This window comes from Salmo salar, chromosome ssa10 (assembly GCF_905237065.1).
Source record: "Salmo salar chromosome ssa10, Ssal_v3.1, whole genome shotgun sequence".
NCBI lineage: Eukaryota > Metazoa > Chordata > Actinopteri > Salmoniformes > Salmonidae > Salmo > Salmo salar.
The window spans coordinates 77299013-77318354 of NC_059451.1; the positions used below are offsets into that span (position 1 = coordinate 77299013).

The following is a 19342-nucleotide window of genomic DNA, read 5'->3' on the forward strand; positions in this document are numbered from 1 at the left end:
CTCGTAAAAAAGCGATAATATTCCGACCGGGAATCTGCGTTTAGGTAAACAGACGAAAGAAAACAAGGCATGGGGTCGACGCGGGCACGAGCCTGAGTCTCACAGTACTGTAACCAGCCACTACCCAAACCCGCTACTTTTTTTCAGCCAGAGCCTGCAAAGCCACGATTCAGCTTTTTGCCGCCTTCTGAGAGCCCATGGGAGCCGTAATGGATAGAGATAATCAAGAAGGGCAAGAAACTGTCAGACAGGCCACTTCCTGCATGGAATCTTCTCAGGTTTTGGCCTGCCATATGAGTTCTGTTATACTCACAGACACCATTCAAACAGTTTTAGAAACTTTAGGGTGTTTTCTATCCAAAGCCAATAATTATATGCATATTCTAGTTACTGGGCAGGAGTAGTAACCAGACTAAATCGGGTACGTTTTTTATCCAGCCGTGTCAATACTGCCCCCTAGCCCTAACAGGTTAGTAATTTATTTTAGCTGTATTTGTGGTTTTTGTGACGCCTCTCCTTACTTGCAAAATGGCTGTGTTGTTTTTCTTGTTTAGGTGATGTGCAAACATAATCTAATGTTTTGCTTTCTCCGTAAAGCCTTTTTGAAATCGGACACTGTGGTTAGATTAACGAGAATCTTATCTTTAAAATGATGTATAATACTTGTATGTGTGAGAAATTTGAATTATGAGATCTTTGTTTTTTTAATTTGGCGCTGTGCTATTTCACTGGCTGTTGTCAAATCGATCCCGCTAACGGGATTCGCGTGTTAAGGGGACACTAACAGGTTAATTGCTAACGTATACATGTTCTATGTAGAACATAATACAAAAACACACATCAACTCCCACCTCCCTTCACGGCTTTCGTAGCAGGCTGCTGTAATTCAAATAGAGAAATGTGCATGGCAACAAAATACACTGGGCCAGTGTGTAATCGCACATTTGCTAGTTTAAAAGCTTTCTAAATATTTAATATCTTAATGAGCAAAACAGAAAGTCATTAGCAGAGCCCCTGTGAATGGAATGATATACAGTGCCTTTGGAAAGTATTCACACTGCTTGACTTTTTCCACATTTTGTTAAGTTACAGCCTTATTCTAAAATGGATTACATAAAACCATTTCCTCAGCAATCTACCCTATAATACCCTATAATACCCTATAATGACGAAGCAAAAACAGGTTTTTAGACATTTTTGCAAAGTTATTAAAAAACAAAAACAGAATACCTTATTTACACAAGTATTCAGACCCTTTGCTATGAGACTTGAAATTGAGCTCAGGTGCATCCTGTTTCCATTGATCATTCTTGAGCAATCATGGAAGGAAGTGACTTGGTCAGGGAGGTGAACAAGAACCCGATGGTCACTCTGACAGAGCTCCATAGTTCCTTTTTGGAGATGGGAGAAACTTCCAGAAGGATAACCATCTCTGTAGCTCTCCAACAATCAGGCCTTTATGGTAGAGTGGCCAGACGGAAGCCAATCCTTAGTAAAAGGCACATGACAGCTCGCTTGGAGTTTGCAAAAAGGCACCTAGACTCTCAGACCATGAGAAACAAGATTCTCTGGTCTGATATAACCAAGACTGATGAATGCCAAGTGTCATGTCTGGAGGAAAGCTGGCACCATCCCTACGGTGAAGCATGTAGGTGGCAGCATCATGCTGTGGGGATGTTTTTCAGCGGCAGGGACTGGGAGACTAATCAGGATCGAGGGAATGATAAACAGAGCAAAGTACAGAGAGATCTTTGATGAAAACCTGTTTCAGAACACTATGGACCTCAGACTGGTGCGAAGGTTCACCTTTCAACGGGACAACGGCCCAAAGCACACAGCCAAGACAACGTACGAGTGTCTCTGAATGTCCTTGAGTGGCCCATCCAAAGCCCAGACTTGAAGCTGATCTAACATGTCTGAAGAGACCTGCAAATATCTGTGTAGCGACGCCCCCCCCCACCCCCATCCAACCTGACAGAGCTTGAGAGGATCTGCAGAGAAGAATGGGAGAAATTCCCCAAATACAGGTGTGCCAAGCTTGTAGCGTCATACCCAAGAAGACTTAAAGGCTGTAATCGCTGTCAAAGGTGCTTTAACAAACTACTGACAAAGGGTCTGAATACTTATGTAAATGTTATATTTCAGTTTTTTATTGTTAATACATTTGCAAAAATCTCTAGAAAACAGTTTTTGCTTTGTCATTATGGGGTTTTGTTTGTAGATTGATGAAGACAAAAACAAATGTATTCCATTTTAGAATAAGTCTAACATAACAATGTGGAAAAGGTCAAGAGGTCTGAATACTTTCAGAATGCACTATCTACCGAAGCTTTGATTGGACTGATAACGTCAATTTCATACTTTCAAAATCTTAGCTAGCAAGCTAGACAGGCGGTCATCATCATGAATGAAGTCAATAAACTGGCAAATTATTTTCAATGATGATGAGAAATTGTACATAAAACATATCGGTGCTCATTAGCCATTGGAAATAAACATTACACAACAAGTTGGAAATCGCTAATTTAACAATGAGTGGTTTGGAAGGAATCAGTGGCTAACTGCAAGCTTTGCAAAGCAATCACTAGCCTGCTATTCAGTGGAGTGGGTGTGTGGTCCTAGTCTGGGTTTAAGGGTCTCTTTTCCAAGCTTAAAAGGATAAACATTCACATGCAACACCATGGGCCGGAAAAGGTTGAATACATTAGCGATGCTGTCAATCCAGCATAACCTCTGCCATGTTCAAAACAACTGGAAACTCGGAACAGGGATATCTCAGACTTCAGTGGGAACATAAAAAACGAGCTCCAACTGGGAAAATACGTAATCCAACTCGGAATTCCAAGTCGGGAACTCGGGCCTCTTTCTAGAGCTCTGACCTGAAGATCACTTTCCGACCTGATTCAACCTTGTTTTTTTTCAGAGTTCCCAGTTGTCTTGAAAGTACCATAAATCCAGAGAATGCCAGACTTTGATGACAAAGTTTGATGACAAAATTTACCCACAAGACGGACTGCCGCGCCACCTTCCTGTTCAAGTGAGCACAGCAGAACAAGGTGACTCCAAAAATGTATTGTATGCTGCTGCATAAATTATGTAATATGCCAGGGAGATATTTATACTGTAGCTAATTAAGTAAACTGTTAGTAGCCCATGTGCCTCACCTTAATAATTTGGTCAATTTCCCCCTCATAATTCAGCCTACTGTTCTGACTTGGTGGTGCATATGTAGCCTATAGCCTGTTTTAGAGAAATGTAATCATTGAATATTGTAAGAGCGTTCATTGTCTGCTTAAATGCCCCCTCTATTTATCCTACAGCTCTGACTTTGTGTACAGAGAGAATACTGTAAGAATGGCCCATGTTCTGAATTCTGTTGCTGTCTGTCCTAGCTCGCTGATGAATGTCTTAATCAACATTTTGGATTGTCCCTTATCCTCTTGTTGTTCCCTTATGCCATAGTTTGTACATCTCAATTGTTGTTGAAACCACATTTGTTAAAGCAAATCAGCCATATCAGCAGTTTCTTAAAGGCAGTAAATTAAGCTGTTTCGCTGCTAGACAAGGCTCTGCTGAAAGCCATGTTTAGCGGTAACAAGGATTCACTCCATGGTGCTGAAAAGAAAGCTCTTCTATTGGGACAGCTTTGTGTAGGCCTTAACAGTTTGTGGGTACCAATTGTCACTTTTATAGTGCAATTAATGTATTGTTTAGTGTTGTGTTGTGTTGTGTAATGGCTTTGCTGGCATGCATCCCTCATTTTTATGTGTTTGCCCCACCAAGATTTACATGCTAAAATCGGCACTTGAGGACACAAAAGCTCTGAGAATAGGACCGCCAAGTGGTGAAGCGCGTAGGACGTAAAAATAATCTGTTCTTGGTTGCAACACTCACTACCGAGTTCCAATCTGCCTGGAAGCAACGCCAGCACAAGAACTGTTCGTCGGGAGCTTCATGAAATGGGTTTCCATTGTCGAGCAGCTGCACACAAGCCTAACATCACCATGCGCAATGCCAAGCGTTGGCTGGAGAAGTGTAAAGCTTGCCACCATTGGACTCTGGAACAGTAAAAACGCGTTCTCTGGAGTGATGAATCACACTTCACCATCTGGTAGTCCGACTGATTAATCTGGTTTTGGTGGATGCCAGGAGAACGCTACCTGCCCAATGCCTAGTGCCAACTGTACAGTTTGGTAGAGGAGGAATAATGGTCTGGGGCTGTTTTTCATTGTTCGGGCTAGGCCCCTTAGTTCCAGTGAAGGGAAATCTTAACGCTACAGCGTACAATGAAGTTCTAGACCAGTGGTCACCAACCTTTTCTGAGCCAAGATCACTTTCTCAGTCAAAAAGCAAGCTGAGATCTACTGCTCAGATTTTTTTTACATTAACCTCACACAAACGGTTTTGTAGGAATGAGGTTTGGGCAGTAGGCCTAATACATTATCACAGCATATTGGCTATATGATTGGCCTGCCAATATTGTTAATCAGACCATTTATATTTCAAAACTCGAGCTTTGATAACAAAATAGATCAGTTGGTTTAGCACTTGTGAGGCACTGTGGAGCATGAATTAGCTTTTTTATTTTACTGGACTGATGGTACCTGCATCTGATGGTTAATGAGGTCAAATCACGAGATCAGTGATCTTCAGGATGAAAGGTTGGAGCTCTAGAAAGATGCCCAAGTTTCCGACTTGGAATTCCGAGTTGGATGACCGTTGAACATTTTTTTTTCCCCAACCGCCTCTCACGGTTCCTGCTCACTCCTTCCTTTCCTCCGGTGAGACTGACCAGAGAGAGGGGATACTTCTTCCACCTGATGGTGAAACTCGAGTCGCACCGCATCTGCCTCATGCACAAATTCATGTTGTTCCTATGACAGGGAAAGTTATATATTCCTTAATATTAAAATCAACACGATGAGCTGCTAATAATAATACAATGCAGGGCTATAGATACTTGGCTACTCATTCATTGCAGCTGCAGCCCGAGTGGAAGTACGGAGAAGTGTGTTTTGTTATAGTGTTGAATAAAAACAGTGACAGTGCTGAATATAAACTTAAACATGAACTCACTCATAAAAACGGCAGCTCTTTGCTGTATTCATTGACAGTCTCTCTGTGGTCATGGTTTTAAAAGTTGCTAAATCTTACATAGGCTAGTAGCCTATTAAACTTGGCTGTGGCCAGGGTCATGTAGGTGATTTGAGCTATCCGATTGGGCAGCGCAGTAGGAGCCCTCAATTCAGTCACAGCTTTGCCGGTCCGCAGCGTATGCGGAGTTTGTCTTATGGGAACACTTTGCTTACCCGCTGCGCAGGACTTATGAATCAAGTGCACCTACCGGCAACAGCTCAATACGATTTTAAAAAAGGAGCGCAAGCCTTTAACATTCGTTGGCTTTTCTACAGAAATATTTGGTGATCGACTAGGAATGCCTTGAAGATCGCGATCGAACAGTTGGCGACCGCTGTTCTAGATGATTCTGTGCTTCCAACTTTGTGGCAACAGTTTGGGGAAGGCCCTTTCCTGTTTCAGCATGACAATGCACAAAGCGAGGTCCATACAGAAATGGTTTGTCGAGATCGGTGTGAAAGAAATGTACTGGTTTGCACAGAGTCCTGACCTCAACCCCAACAAAAACCTTTGGGATGAATTGGAACGCCGAATGCAAGTCAGGCCTAATTGCCCAACATCAGTGCCCAACCTCACTAATGCTCATGGCAGAATAGAAGCAAGTCTCCCAGCAATGTTCCAACATCTAGTGGAAATCCTTCCCAGAAGAGTGGTGGCTTTTATAGCAGCAAAGAGGGGACCAACTCAATATTAATGCCCATGATTTTGGAATTAGATGTTCAATGAGCAGGTGTCGACATACTTTTGGTCATGTAGTTTACTTTTGAGTTGAGTTCAATGCATACTATTGAAGCATACTACTGAAGACTAGACGGATTGAAGGAGACATATTTAACCTGTAATGTCAGTACCTACTCAATCCATTCAATTTTGTCTGCTTAGTATTTCTATGTATTCTATAAAAAATTGAAATCTTGCAAAACAATGCTAGACCTAGAAGCATGTCATTATTATTGCTACGTTGATAGAATCTGACACATTTTTGACGTTAGTAAATAGGAATGGGGAGTATAACAATAAGCTATTAATGTAAATATATTCAGGCTTGTCAGAGCCTTCTATGCTCAGAATTTTTTTTTTTACTTCTCATCACACAAGACTCTCTGTAAATAGTTTTTCATTTATATAATTTTCTAATCTAATTGAACCCCAGGGCATGACAGAAAATGGAAAACAGAAACTAGTCTGTCCTGTACAGAGGTAATACATTTGCCCTGGTAAGTGATGTTTAATTGAAATACCAGGACCCGTGATTAAGTTGTCTGTCAAGTGTATAGAGCCTCAACGTGGAGGTGTCATAATACTCATAAAACCTAGCGTTCAAACAGGGAAATGGTTCCAATCGGTTTTCCACCAATCATTTTTCCCATAGGGGATTTTAGAAACACTTAAAATAAGGGCTATGTTTTGTGTAGCCTTACATTGGCGTGACATTTTTATAACCATTTAAATCTCTCTTGGACAAGGTGACTTTAATCAATATATTTAGCTCTATTTACTCACAGATTCAAAAATGATAATTAGCATCGAAGTAGACATCATGCAAAACTACAAATCCCTGCCACATCCAGCACGTCTTCTCTAGCTAACACCTTTGCTAACAGTTATTGTGTCAACTTGCACTCGTCGAAGATAACATTCCAAAATCATGGGCATTAATATGGAGTTGATCCCCCTTTGGTGATATAACAGCCTCCACTCTTTTGGGAAGGCTTTCCACTAGATGTTAGAACATTGCTGCAGGGACTTGCTTCCATTCAGCCATAAGAGCATTAGTGTGGTCGGGGACTGATGTTGGGCGATTAGTCCTGGTTCACAGTCTGCGTTCCAATTCATCCCAAAGGTTTTCGATGTGGTTGAGGTCAGGGCTCTGTACAGGCCAGTTAAGTTCTTCCACATTGAACTCGGCAAACCATTTCCATATGGACCTCGCTTTGTGCACAGGTCATGCTGAAACAGGAAAGGGCCTTCCTCAAAAAGAATAGTCTAGAAGGTCATTGTATACTGTAGCATTAAGATTTTCCTTCACTGGAACTAAGGGGCCTAGCCCGAACCATGAAAAACAGCCCCAGACCATTATTGCTCCTCCACCAAACGTTGCAGTTGGCATTATGCATTTGGGCATGTAGCAATCACCTGGCATCCGCCAAACCCAGATTCGTCTGTCGGACTGCCAGATGGTGAAGCATGATTCATTGCTACAGAGAATGCGTTTTTCCAGTGCTCCAGAGCCCAATGGGGGTGAGCTTTACACCTCTGCAGCCGACGCTTGGCATTGTGCATGTTGATGTTAGACTTGTGTGCAGCTGCTTGACCATGGAAACCCATTTCATGAAGCTCCTGACGACCAGTTATTGTGCTGACGTTGCTTCCAGAGGCAGTTTGGAACTCGGTAGTGAGTGTTGCAACCGAGGACAGACGGATTTTACGCTCTACGCGCTTCGACACTCGGCAGTCCCATGCTCAGAGCTTGTGTGGCCTACCACTTCGTGGCTGAGCCGTTGTTGTTCTTAGATGTTTCCACTTCATAATAACAGTGCTTACAGTTGACTGGGGCAGCTCTAGCAGGGCAGAAATTTGATTAACTTAATTGTTGGAAGGATGACATGATTAGGCCGTCATTGTAAAATAAGAATTTGTTCTTAACTGACTTGCCTAGTTAAATAAAATGAATAAAATGCCGGTGCCATGTTGAAAGTCACTGAACTCTTCAGTAAGGCCATTCTACTGCCAATGTTTGTCTATGGAGATTGAATTGCTCCGTGCTTGATTTTTTACACTTGTCAGTAACGGGTGTGGCTTAAATAGCCAAATCCACAAATTTGAAGGTGTGTATATATACAGAGTGTACAAAACATTAGGAACCCCTGTGCTTTACATGACATAGACTGACCAGGTGAAAGCTATGATCCCTTTTTGATGTCACCCAGATGATTATCGCCCCATCACACTCACCCTGTCATTAAGTAATACAAGAAGCTGGCCCACATCAAGGCCAGCATGCCAGGCACACTGGACCCACTAATTTGCCTACTGCTCCAACAGATCCACAGAAGATGCCATTTCATCACTATTCACATGGCCATAACACATCTGGACAAGGGGAACACCTATGTGAGAATGCTGGTCATTGACTACAGTTCAGTATCCAACACTATTGTTCCCTCCAAGCTCAGAGCCCTGGGTCTGGACACTACCCTCTGCAACTGGATCCTGGACGTCCTGACAGTAAGACCACAGGCTTTGAGGATTGGCAAAAGCACCTCCTCCACGCTGACTCTGGGGCCCCCCAGGGGTGTGTACTCGCCCTCTGCTGTACTCCCTGTTCACCCACAACTGTGTGGCTTTGCACTTTTCACGACACAAACTCCATCATCACATTTGCTGACGATGCCACGGTTGAAGGCCTGATAACCACAGTTGAAGGCCTGATAATGACGAGCCAGCCTATAGGGAGGAGGTAAGTGACCTGGCATTGTGTTGACAGGACAACGTCTCGCTCATGGTCAGTAAAACAAAGAAGTTGATTGTTGACTTCAATCAGCAGAGGGAACACACCCCGATTCACATCAACAGGACTGAAGTAGAAAGAGTCAGCAGTTAAGTTCCTCAGCGTCCACATCACTGTTGACTTGACATGGACCAACAACACCACCGATATTGTCCAGAGGGCATAACAGCACCTCTACTTCCTAAGGCAGCTGAAGAAATTCATGCCACAATGCAATATCAAGAGCGTTCTGAACAGGTACATCATGGCCTGGTATGGGAATTGCTCCATCCACGACCGCAAGGCCATCCAGCCGATGGTGAAGACGGCCCAGTACATCACTGGGGTTGTGTTACCACCCATCCAGGACTACTATTTGAAACGGTGTCTGAGGGGCAGACGGTATCAGAGCAAGATGTCTGATACCAACAGGCTCAGGCTGAACACTTGAACTGAACTGACCAACTGCACTGACTCTCCGCACCTTAGCACACATGCACTCACTCACGCAAACAACCACACAAACATATACACACGTACATTCATGCTACACATGATTCACAACTGCTGCAACCAGACTCTTATTTACTATTGCTAATACTGAACGATTTAACCCTTTCCTGCTTGGAAAGGGTTAAATTATTTTACTGGACCATGACATCGGCGTGCATAAATGAGAATAACTAGCTGGTGTCAAACCTTACATGAAAACATGATACATAAAAGCTGAGAAACAGCTCTTTTAAATGATATGGCATACACCACATCAAATTGTAATCAGCCAAGAAAAACACCTGTGAAAATGTGTATCTTATATGAAAATCAATGCTTTTCTCCCAAACAACTGCCATTTACAAAAATGTCTAATGACGACAGAGAACAACTTGGAGCATATTGAGTCTCCTTTATTTTGTAAGGTTTGATCATCTGAAATCAGAAGAGAAATATATTTTACTGTGAATGGGTTACTGACGTTTTAGGGACCGATGGTATTTTTGTCAAATTCTATGGAAAGTTCTGTGATGAGAAACTTCATCTGGATAGTATATTAAAACCTCTCTGGGCTAGGCGGGACGAATTCGTCCCACCTACGTAACAGCCACTTTAAGCCTGTGGCGCGATTTTCAAAACCTTAAAAATCCTATTACTTCAATTTCTCAAACATATGACTATTTTACAGCCATTTAAAGACAAGACTCTCGTTAATCTAACCACACTGTCCGATTTCAAAAAGGCTTTACAACGAAAGCAAAACATTAGATTATGTCAGCAGAGTACCAAGCCAGAAATAATCAGACACCCATTTTTAAAGCCAGCATATAATGTCACCAAAACCCAGAAGACAGCTAAATGCAGCACTCACCTTTGATGATCTTCATCAGATGACAACCCTAGGACATTATGTTATACAATACATGCATGTTTTGTTCAATCAAGTTCATATTTATATCAAAAACCAGCTTTTTACATTAGCATGTGACGTTCAGAACTAGCATACCCCCGCAAACTTCCGGGGAATTCGCTAACATTTTACTAAATTACTCACGATAAACGTTCACAAAAAGCATAACAATTATTTTAAGAATTATAGATACAGACCTCCTCTATGCACTCGATATGTCCGATTTTAAAATAGCTTTTTGGTGAAAGCACATTTTGCAATATTCTAAGTACATAGACCAGGCATCACGGGCTAGCTATTTAGACACCCGGCAAGTTTAGCACTCACCATAATCATATTTACTATTATAAAAGTTTGATTACCTTTTGTTGTCTTCGTCAGAATGCACTCCCAGGACTGCTACTTCAATAACAAATGTTGGTTTGGTCCAAAATAATCCATCGTTATATCCGAATAGCGGCGTTTTGTTCGTGCGTTCCAGACACTATCCGAAATGGTAAAGAAGGGTCGCGCGCATGGCGCAATTCGTGACAAAAAAAATCGAAATATTCCATTACCGTACTTCGAAGCATGTCAACCGCTGTTTAAAATCCATTTTTACGCCATTTTTCTCGTAGAAAAGCGATAATATTCCGACAGGGAATCTCCTTTTCGGCAAACAGAGGAAAAAATCACAAAGGCGGGGGCGGTCGGGTCACGCGCCTAAGCCCAGTGTCCCTTGATTGGCCACTTGAGAAAGGCGATAATGTGTTTCAGCCTGGGGCTGGGATGACGACAATCTGTTTTTTCCCGGGCTCTGAGCGCCTATGGACGACGTAGGAAGTGTCACGTTAGAGCAGAGATCCTTAGTAAAAGATAGAGATGGAAAAGAAGTTCAAGAAATGGTCAGACAGGCCACTTCCTGTAAAGGAATCTCTCAGGTTTTGACCTGCCATTTGAGTTCTGTTATACTCACAGACACCATTCAAACAGTTTTAGAAACTTTAGGGTGTTTTCTATCCATATATAATAAGTATATGCATAGTCTAGTTACTGGGTAGGATTAGTAACCAGATTAAATCGGGTACGTTTTTTTATCCAGCCGTGAAAATACTGCCCCCTAGCCCCAACAGGTTAATGGATAACAGACAAGAAACAAACAAGGACAGGGTCTGGACATGGGAAAACATAAGGACATCAATGGTGACACAGGGATCAAATCGAGGAACAGACAGATATAGGAAGGACAGTCAACAAAGAAATGGAGTCCAGGTGAGTCCAAAGAAGCGCTGGTGCGCGTAACGATGGTGACAGGTGTGCGTAATGATGGGTCGCCTGGTGCCCTCGAGCTCAAGAGAGGAGGAGCGAGAGCAGGCTTGACATAAGGTCTATTACACAAAGAGTCAGGAACGGGAATATTTCCAAAAGCATTTCTTTTTTTTTACAGTTATTACAATTTACAAGTCATTAACATCCCCAATGACATCAGAGTCAGTAATTAAACATAAAAGGAGGCTGGCACGCAGGATGTCTTTGATAAAAAAGGGAAAACATGCAAGGGAGAGGGAACATGCAGGAAAGGGAAACATGCAAGAGAGGCAAAATTACAACTGAACGTCTGAGCTACATCTGAGTCCCTTTGCTAGTGCCTATTTCTGCAATGAGTCACACTCACTGGAGTGCAATAACCTAAAAATGTTTGTTCATCTATGATGCAAAATCATTTGCCCTAGCATTCAGCTGCCACACAAACAAACCAGGTCCTGTTCCCCTTTCTATCTTTCATGTAACACAGCCAACAATTTCTAGAGGGGTTCTGTAGACTGGGAAAGTGCTGTGTAAAAAAAAGAGCTTACAGTTTTCACAGACAAAGGTCCCACATTCACACATTTGGGACTGTACCAACAGTGGACTGATGAAAAAAAGATTGTTCCTTTTAGGCATCTCTGTGCAAGAGATTTGTTATGTGGTACGTTGGCTACCCCTCATACATTTGAGGTTTTTACAAAATGGACATCACTGCATCTGCTTGGCGCATACAGTCCTCAGCTCGAGGGAAAAGTCCGTCAGGACTTCCTGGCTTCAGAGAGCATATCGGTGATACGGGAGTGGGCTATATCCCATAGTGAGATACCAAAACAAATATTTGAAAGAGATCTTAAAATCTGTTCAGGTATAGGGGGCAGTATTTTCACTTTTGGATGAAAAGCGTGCCTAGAGTAAACTGCCTAATACTCGGGCCCAGAGTCAAATATTTGCATATTATTAGTAGATTTGGATAGAAAACACTCTGAAATTTCTAAAATTGTTTGAATGAGGTCTGTGAGTATAGCAGAACTCATATGGCAGGCAAAAACCTGAGAAAAATCCAACCAGGAAGTGGGAGATCTGACACTTGTAGTCTTTCAAACCATTGCCTATTGAAACTACAGTGTCTGTGGGGTCATTGTGCACTTCCTATGGCTTCCACTAGATGTCAACAGTCTTTAGAAAGTTGTTTGAGGCTTCTATGGTGAATTTTCAGGGAATAACAGCCGGTTCAAGCAGTGGACTGTCTGAGGTCATGTATTTTTGAGGCTAGCATTTTTTTTTTTTTCTATAATGAATACGCTATTGTCCGGTTGGAATATTATCGATTATTTATGTTAAAAGCACCCTAAGGATTGATTGTAAACATCGTTTGACATGTTTCTACAAACGGTAATGGAACTTTTGAGCTTTTTGTCTATTGATTTGCGCTCCCGCATCGTGCCTTTGGAATAGTGTTCTGGACGTGCCAACAAAACGGAGGTATTTGGACATAAATTATGGACTTTATCAAACAAATGAACATTTCTTGTGGAAGTGGGAGTTCTGCGAGTGCATTCCGCTGAAGATCAGCAAAGGTAAGGAAAGATTTATAACACTAATTTAGAGTTTTATTGATGCCATGACTTGGCGGGTAGCTGTATAGCTTGCATTGATGGCTGAGTTCTGTACTCAGAATATTGAACAATGTGCTTTCACCGAAAAGCTATTTTAAAATCTGACACAGCGGTTGCATTAAGGAGTAGTATATCTATAATTCTTTAAAAAATTGTTATATATTTTGTCAGCGTTTATGATGAGTATTTCTGTAAATTAATGTGCACATTCACCGGAAGTTTTGGGAGGCAAACATTTTCTGAACATCACACGCCAATGTAAAATGCTGTTTTTGGATATAAATATGAACTTGATCGAACAAAACATACATGTATTGTGTAACATGATGTCCTATGAGTGTCATCTGATGAAGATCGTCAAAGGTTAGTGCTTAATGTTAGCTGTATTTCTGGTTTTTGTGACGCCTCTCCTTGCTAGGAAAATGGCTGTGTGGCTTTTCTTGTTTAGGTGTTGTGCTAACATAATCTAATGTTTTGCTTTCGCTGTAAAGCCTTTTTGAAATCGGACAATGTGGTTGCATTAAGGAGAAGTGTATCTTTAAAATGGTGTAAAATAGTCATATGTTTGAGAAAATTTAATTCTGAGATTTTTGATGTTTTGTATTTCGCGACCTGCTATCCCATTGGCTTTTGGCTAGGGGTCCCGCTTGCAAAGTCTGTCCTCAACAGGTTTTAAGGTTAATAGCGCAACTCCGGTTCTCTGATAATAGAGTTAGGTATATCATCGCATTTCCCTGTTCGCAAGAGCACAAGGAAGAAAGATATGCTTGAGAACAAGTCAGAGGGCGGGATGGTGGCAACTTTTATAGAGTGGGGTCCCCCACCAGTCGCCACACTTCCTGTCTGTCTACGACAGACGTTGTGTGATTTGAGCGTTTAGTGATCTCCCCCAGAAATGGGTATATCCCATAGTGAGATAACCTCACTCTATTATCAGAGGACGCAAGTAAGTTAACCCCTCGAGTAATGAGAAATCATCTTTCATTGGTTTTTGATGAGAAACCCATCTTATATAATGCAGGCTTTTTTCATTTTCCAGTGTAATTTGCAAATGCTTTGAATTCCTCATACTTGTAGATTAGTACAAATTATTTAGGTGTAATATCCTCAAGGCAAACTAATGATTAGCAAACTTGGCCAGTGCAAGTACAGTATGCGCATACTGATTCCTATAAAAATAAGTTATAGCACACCAAACCAGTTATGAATAAGAAAGTATGCATTTCTATATATTTAAAAACTTAAATACTTTTTGGAGAACAGCAAAAACAAGCAAAAATCAGCTTGGCTATAGCCTATTAACTATACAATTGTAATGTTATACCTCTGAAAGGAGGGAAATATGAGAAATGATTCACACTGACACGTAGCATCAGCAACTGTTCAGTCAGTTGTAATGATGAATTGCATAAACAAACTCTTTTCTCAAATTACATAGCATTCACATTTGTATTCCTAGGCATTTCTAATCAAGCTCCGCACAAACAGACATCAATGGAGCACATAGATTATCATATTATCACATGAATTATTAGAATATTACATACGATTCTGTATTAATATTATTGATGTAGTGGTAAAAAAGGTTGGTAATGAATAAGACGAACAACATAAACGTATGAATTTGTTGTAACTATTTTGTTTGCATTGTGATTACATTTTTATGTAGGCCTATAGGGAAGATACAGTAATATTTGAATAAGGCTTTACGCTAAGTAGTGTGTTAATTTAACGCTTTTCCAGTGTCTATCAGTGTTGATTTAACACTCTGTGGTAATTATTGTTATTAATTATACTTTTAACATAAGTCAATGTCCCAGGCCATTTTTTGTGTAGATTCATGTAAGGTGCCTTAAGAAAGTATTCACACATTTTATTGTTACAGCCTGAATTTAATATGGATTAAATTGAAATGTTGTGGAATTATGTTTTTAGAAATGTTTGCAAATTAAAAATGAAAATCTGCAATGTTTTGAGTCAAGAAGTATTTAACTATTTTGTCATGGCAAGCCTAAATAAGTTCAGCAGTAAAAACTCACAATAATTTGTATGGACTCTGGATTTGTATGTGTGCATTGGTGTTTAACATGATTTTAAAATGACTACCAAATCTCTGTACCTCACACATAAAATGATCTTCAAGGTCCCTCAGTCGAGCAGTGAATTTCAAGCACAGATTCAAAGACCGGGGAGGTTTTCCAATGGTTCGCAAAGGGCACCTATTGGTAGATGGGGGGAGGAAAAAGCAGACATTGAATATCCGTTGGAGCGTGGTGCAGTTATTAATTACACTTTGGATGGTGTATCAATACACTCAGTCATGTCACATCTACTCCCGCTCCTCCTCTCCAGCATTCGACTTCACCGGTTTACCTAACCACCGTTCCTGGGAATCATCATTATGTGCACCTGGCTTTCATCATTACGCACACCTGCGCTTCATCATCACGCACACCTGTTCTCCATTACCTCCCCTTTATCTGGCACTCCCTTAGGTTCCTTCCCCAGGCAGTATTGTTTCTGTTTGTTCATGCCTGGATGCTACGTGTGTAGAGCCATGTTCGTTGTTATATTAAACTTAACACCTGCTTCTTGACTCCCAGCATCTACGTTACAAGCCACTACAAAGATACAGGCGCCCTTGATAACTCCGTTGCCGGAGAGGAAGGAAACCACTCAGGGATTTTACCATGAGGCTAATAGGGATTTTAAAACAGAGTTTAATGGCTGTGACAGGAGATAATTACCCAACAACATTGTAAGTACTTCACAATACTAACATAAATTACAAAGTGAAAAGGAAGCCTGTACAGAATAAACATATTCCAAAAACACAGATCCTGTTTGCAAAAAGGCACTAAAGTAATACAGCAAAAAAAAAACGTGATGTTTGGGGTAAATCCAACACAACAAATAACTGAGTACCACTCTATATATTTTCAAACATGGAGGTGGCTGCATCATGTTATGGGCATGCTTGTCATCAGTATGTTTTTTTTTGGGGGGGGGGATGGAATATTGCTAAGCACAGGCAAAATCCTAGAGGAAAACTTGGTTCAACCTGCTTTCCAACCGACACTGGGAGACAAATTCATCTTTCAGCAGGACAATTACCTAAAACATGACATTGAATGTTCCTTAGTAGCCTAGTTACAGTTTTGACTTGAATCGGCTTGAAAATATGGCAAGACTTGAAAATCACTGTTTAGTAATGATCCACAACCAACTCAACAGAGCTTGATAATTTTTATAAGCGTAATTGCCAAATATTTTACACTCCAGGTGTGCAAAGCTTTTAGAGACTTACCCAGAAAGACTCATAGCTGTAATCACTGCCAAATGTGATTCTAACATGTATTGACTCTGTCACGCCTGCTCCCGCTCTCCCTCTCTGGCACTCAAGGGCACCAGGCTGCCCTTCATTACGCACACCTGTCACCATCATTACGCGCAGCAGCGCTCATTGGACTCACCTGGACTCCTTCCCTTTATTGATTGCCCGTCTATAACTGTCTGCTCTCCGGTTTGTTCCCTGTGTCTGCATTAATGGGGCAGCAGGGTAGCCTAGTGGTTAGAGTGTTGGGCAAGTAACCGAAAAGTTGCAAGTTCAAATCACTGTGCTGACAAGGTACAAATCTGTCGTTCGGCCCCTGAACAAGGCAGTTAACCCACTGTTCCTAGGCTGTCATTGAAAATAAGAATTTGTTCTTAACGGACTTGCCTAGTTAAATAAAAAGAATGTGTTTATGTCCAGACGCTGTCCTGTCCTATGTCCGTGCTAATTAAATGTTCACTCCCTGTACTTGCTTCTTGTCTCCAGCATCGACCATTACAGACTCAGGGGGTTGAATACTTACCTAATCAAGATGTATTAGTGTTTTATTTTCTGTTAATTGTTAAAATAAATATGAATTTTTCTTCCACTTTGACATTAGAGTATTTTGTGTACATCGTTGACAAAAAAAAGACAAATCAATTTAAATCCCACTTTGTAACAACAAAATGTGGACTAATTCAAGGGGTGTGAATACTCTGTAGGAACTGTAAGCCATGTCGAGATGTTCATATTGAAACATATTATTTTTTGAAGTTCAAAACTTGATTGACAACTTGATTTAGATTTTCTCAGGGGACCCACATGGGTCCTCTACCCCAAGTTTGGGAAAAACTGTACTAACCTCTCTGTCTCCTCTGCTTTCTACTGCATGCATTGCAGCCTGCCTCAGCCTCACCACTGAGCTCCACATCACTGTCTATCCCAGTATCCTACTCTCTGTAAAGCAAAGATATTTATCTTCAGTTGAAGTCGGAAGTTTACATGTAGTTAGGTTGGAGTCATTAAAACTTGTTTTTCAACCACGCCAAAAAAATAATCTTAACAAACTATAGTTTTGGCAAGTCGGTTAGGACATCTACTTTGTGCATGACACAAGTCATTTTTCCAACAATTGTTACCAGCAAGATTATTTCACTTATAATTCACTGTATCACAATTCCAGTGGGTCAGTTGTTTACATATTCTAAGTTGACTGTGCCTTTAAACAGCTTGGAATATTCTAGAAAATGATGTCATGGCTTTAGAAGCTTCTGATAGGCTAATTGACATCATTTGAGTCAATTGGAGGTGTACCTGCGGATTTATTTCAAGGCCTACCTTCAAACTCAGTGCCTCTGCTTGGCATCATGGGAAAATCAAAAGAAATCAGCAAAGGCATAAAAAAAGAAATTGTAGACCTCCACAAGTCTGGTTCATCCTTGGGAGCAATTTCCAAATGCCTGAAGGTACCACGTTCATCTGTACAAACAATAGTATGCAAGTATAAACACCAATGGACCACGCAGCCATCATACCGCTCAGGAAGGAGACACGTTCTGTCCCCTAGAGATGAACGTACTTTGGTGCGAGAATTGCAAATCAATCCCAGAACAACAGCAAAGAACCTTGTGAAGATGCTGGAGGAAACAGGTACAAAAGTATCTATATCCACAGTAAAACGAGTCCTATATTGACATAACCTGAAAGGCTGCTCAGCAAGGAAGAAGCCACTGATCCAAAACCGCCATAAAAAAGCCAGACTACGGTTTGCAACTGCACATGGGGACAAACATTGTACTTTTTGGAGAAATGTCCTCTGGTCTGATGAAACAAAAATATAACTGTTTGGTCATAATGACCATCGTTATGTTTGGAGAAAAAGGGGGAGCTTTGCAAGCCGAAGAACACCATCCCAACCATGAAGTACGGGGGTGGCAGCATCATGTTGTGGGGGTGCTTTGCTGCAGGAGGGACTGGTGCACTTCACAAAATAAATGGAATTTTGTGCCATCTATGTTGTGGATATTTTGATGCAACATCTCATGACATCAGTCAGGAAGTTAAAGCTTGGTCGCAAATGGGTCTTCCAAATGGACAATGACCCCAAGCATATTTCCAAAGTTGTGGCAAACTGGCTTAAGGACAACAAAGTCAAGGTATTGGAGTGCCCATCACAAAGCCCTGACCTCAATCCTATAGAACATTTGTGGACAGAACTAAAAAAGCATGTACGTGCAAGGAGGCCTACAAACCTGACTCAGTTACACCAGCTGTGTCAGGAGGAATGGGCCAAAATTCACCCAACTTATTGTGGGAAGCTTGTGGAAGGCTACTCAAAACATTTGACCCAAGTTCAGCAATTTAAAGGCAATGCTACCAAATACTAATTGAGTGTATGGAAACCTCTGACCCACTGTGAATGTGATGAAAGAAACAAAAGCTGAAATAAACATTCTCTCTACTATTATTCTGACATTTCACATTCTTAAAATAAAGTGGTGATCCTAACTGACCTAAAACAGGGAATTTTTACTATGATTAAATGTCAGGAATTGTGAAACTGAGTTTAAATGTATTTGGCTAAGGTGTATGTAAACTTCCAACTTCAACTGTATAAGCGACTACCAGTTGTGCACTCATTTTCCAAGTCGCTTTTTGTTTGTTTGTGGAATGTCTGTATACACGGCAGGTGTCGGGGGACAGTTTTAAACTTGCTTTTTGTCCTGCATCTTGCAACCACACTGTCAGCAGTGTGTCTAGTTTTGCCTTTTTCTCTTGTGAGAAACGAGTTTGGTTTAGTTCGTTTCACATCTCAGGCCACCAGCCTGTGCCGCTAGAGGGCGGAGTTAGCCATTCGAGAAAGTGGTGAATGTGCTGCTAAAAGGCAAAGTTGTGCGGCAAATCTGGAGGAAGCAAGTGAACATAACAAATCACTGTTCATGATTCCACTCATTGGCAAAGAGGCAGGTGCTATTAGAACTCAGTCAGGTCAAGAATATAAGCATTCTGAACTTTGATCAATGCTGGAGCAATATTTAGATGTATTTAATTTTCTTATTGTGTACAAAACAAGTTATTTATACGATTGTTCTAAT

The 19342-nt window shown here is 41.1% G+C and overlaps 1 protein-coding gene across 1 annotated transcript in view; it reads left to right on the top strand.

The window, feature by feature from the left end:
- Nucleotides 1-19342, top strand: part of LOC106561032 (metabotropic glutamate receptor 8) — a 263039-nt gene that overhangs the window by 199629 nt on the left and 44068 nt on the right. The gene's annotated exons all lie outside the window — the stretch shown is intronic.